This window comes from Penaeus monodon, chromosome 20 (assembly GCF_015228065.2).
Source record: "Penaeus monodon isolate SGIC_2016 chromosome 20, NSTDA_Pmon_1, whole genome shotgun sequence".
Classification (NCBI taxonomy): Eukaryota; Metazoa; Arthropoda; class Malacostraca; order Decapoda; family Penaeidae; genus Penaeus; species Penaeus monodon.
This window is the reverse complement of record NC_051405.1, coordinates 29,763,495-29,763,836: the sequence shown is the minus strand read 5'-3', so window position 1 is coordinate 29,763,836 and position 342 is coordinate 29,763,495. Positions and strand designations below refer to the sequence as shown.

General features: G+C 52.6%; 1 protein-coding gene across 1 annotated transcript in view; it reads right to left on the bottom strand.

The window, feature by feature from the left end:
- The window catches only part of LOC119585748 (cell adhesion molecule 2-like), a 29,128-nt gene that overhangs the window by 18,696 nt on the left and 10,090 nt on the right, over positions 1–342 (bottom strand). The window lies entirely within an intron of this gene.

The window sequence follows — 342 nt, the reverse complement described above, 5'->3', positions numbered from 1 at the left end:
CAAACCAAAAGAGCAAGAGGAGGCCGGGCGCGAGGCGGGACACGATCCCTGTGCGTGGCGAGTGTAAATTGAAGGGACGTTTGATGTGCAAATTCTGGGAGGTGAGACTGACAGGACCAGGTCTTCTGTGGCACTAATTGGACCGGTGAGCTGTACTTGGGGTGTTCCTTCTCTTCCCCTCAGTTCCCCTCAGCCTCCCTCACTTCTCTAGTCTTCACTATTCTCTTGTAGTCTTGCGACTCATTTCCTTTGGGTTCCTTCGCCTCCTTTCGCCTCACATGACTTTCTCTCAGCATCCTCGCCTCTATTCCACTCATTTCCCTCACCTTATTCCCCACTCAT